Genomic DNA, 2,500 nt, shown 5'->3' on the forward strand with positions numbered 1-2,500 from the left:
CGCCCATGTGGCTATTGAATATATGCCCTGTTTAATAACGTTTTACACTCACTATCTTTTATATTGGTTTTGAACATTATTCGTCATGAATAAATAACGTACAATTTGAATATTCTCCATAATCTCCACTATGTTGTTTTTCTAATTGTTTTTATATGGTGTAATGATTCAGGTGGAAGTGTTGACTAATATTGTCGTATCCGGACCATGATCAATCAAAGCAGGTTATTTGCAATGTAGTTATAACTAGCTTCATTTTTGAACGATACTTCTTTATTCGTTTTTAACTGATTTTAGTGATTTGAGTTAAGTTTGCAACTATCATAATGATTTTGCCCATCCCCTACCATTATCACAGCTTAGTACACTTTCATGCTGATATAATAACTGTCAATTTACGCTCTTGATGCCTGTTATATCTTCATCTGTGAGGAGATTTATGGTTATTGCGCTCTTCCCATTCTTTTTAAATATTACTACTTTTAATGGGTTAAAACTTTTCATATTAAGCAGAGCATCTTCCCCCCCCAACAAAAAAAAAATTTCTCTATAAGTAATCTTAGATATTTTGGTTCTTTAGATCACAGCCAACACTTCAGGCTCGACGAAAATTAGTTCAGAAAATATGTTTTTTTTAACTCTTGTAGCCTGGATGAAGCAAGAGCAAGCAAGGACCTAACGCATATTGGTGGATGGATACAGTAAAAAATAATGACCAACATGTAAGGCAGCAATGTGAATGAAACTTATGCAGATGATCACAAGTACCAAAGGAATAGTGAATAGCACAGAGGCTTGTACAGATGGTTACAAAGTACCGGAAATAAGTAATGCATACCAAAGGCTTCCTCAGATGATCACAGGGTAACAGAAAAATACTGAATGGCTAAGGGAACATCTCGAGACTGAAATCTATGGAAAAAGCTACTGAGCAATACAAGTGAAAAAAAAAGTTTAGTATACCTTAGTTTAACCAGACCACTGAGCTGATTAACAGCTCTCCTAGAGAGGAGCTGGCCCGAAGGATTAGACTTATTTTACGTGGCTAAGAGCCAGTTGGTTACCTAACAACGGGACCTACAGCTTATTGTGGAATCCGAACCACATTATACGGAGAAATGAATTTCTATCACCAGAAACAAATTCCTCTAATTCTTCACTGGCAGGCCGGAGATTCGAACGCGGGCCCAGCAGTGTGCTAGCCGAGAACTATACCGCCCTGTCCAACGAGGAACTACAATACAGGTGAACAATGAGTAGAAAGGAATAGAGCGATGTACAACAGAACAACATCGCGAGAATAATCACATGAAAAGGTACGTGCAGTAACCTGAAGCAAAACACTGGGGAAGGTGATGCATTATCTATCATCTGCAAGGCAGAAGTACAAAACAGAATAGCGGGCATGGCTGCGCAATAACAAAGATTCTGTGACGGTATTGTTAAAGTAGGAGCCCGAACCATGAGACCTGCGCAGATGGACAGAAGTAGCATGACCGGAATTCTCATAACGAACAGATTAATTATAGAAGATGAGCAGGATCTCGAAAATTCTGCATAGATTTGAATACATCTGGACAAGGAAGTCGTTCTGGGTCTTCTCCCTTTAAGGGACGGCACGTAAACCAATAATCTAAAACAAAAGACCTGCGCAGACGGGCGCTGAATAACAGATATCCCGAATGGAATATTTATAGTGGTCTGTCTGATTATGGAAGATGAGCAGTTTCTCCAGAGATCTCGGTATAACTTTTCATACATTTGCACAAGGAAATCTTTTGTGGGTGTTCTCCCTCAGAAAACCGAATGGACGTAACCCAAAGCGGTGCCCTGCGCAGATGGACGCGTATAAAAAAAAAAAAAAAAAAAAAAAAACATGGTGAATGAAGCGACTGGGATGTGAGGGAGCAACTCCCTTCCGATCGCAGGTGCATCGAAATAAGGAGGGCAGCCTGACCTTCACCGTGGGTTGCAAGGGCAAGAAGTGCGCCAGGGGCAGGGAACCGCAGCAAATGAGGTAATGTTCTTGCGGACTTTTTGCGCTTTGTTTTTCTTCCCTTGACTACTGTTCTGTATGTGTGTATGTCTATATGTATACATATATACATATATATATATATATATATATATATATATATATATATATATATATATATATATATACATACATATATATATATATATATATACATATACCGTATATATTTATTTATATAACAAGAGAGAAAAAACGACAAAGAAAAGGAACTTATTCTGTAATTTTCCAAATTCAACGGATTAAGAACATGTAAAATAACATTTAAATATAAAGCTTCTCAGAACTGCAAAATATATAATTTTTAATGTAAACTTAAAACCATGTAAAATTAGCAAAAAAAAAAAAACTCTTGTTGAATTCATAAGTGAACACTTTCCACAATAACAACATTTTTTACCAAGAAAACGGCGTCTTTGTTTCAGTTTTAAGAATGCCATCTGCATTCTTTTATTGTCTGTTGAA

The 2,500-nt window shown here is 36.9% G+C and overlaps 1 protein-coding gene across 1 annotated transcript in view; it reads right to left on the bottom strand.

Annotated features, from left to right (window-relative positions):
* LOC136842656 (FK506-binding protein 5-like) overlaps window positions 1-2,500 on the bottom strand; it is a 56,011-nt gene that overhangs the window by 53,012 nt on the left and 499 nt on the right. The window lies entirely within an intron of this gene.

The sequence above is a fragment of the Macrobrachium rosenbergii genome, chromosome 10, assembly GCF_040412425.1.
Source record: "Macrobrachium rosenbergii isolate ZJJX-2024 chromosome 10, ASM4041242v1, whole genome shotgun sequence".
Lineage (NCBI taxonomy): Eukaryota > Metazoa > Arthropoda > Malacostraca > Decapoda > Palaemonidae > Macrobrachium > Macrobrachium rosenbergii.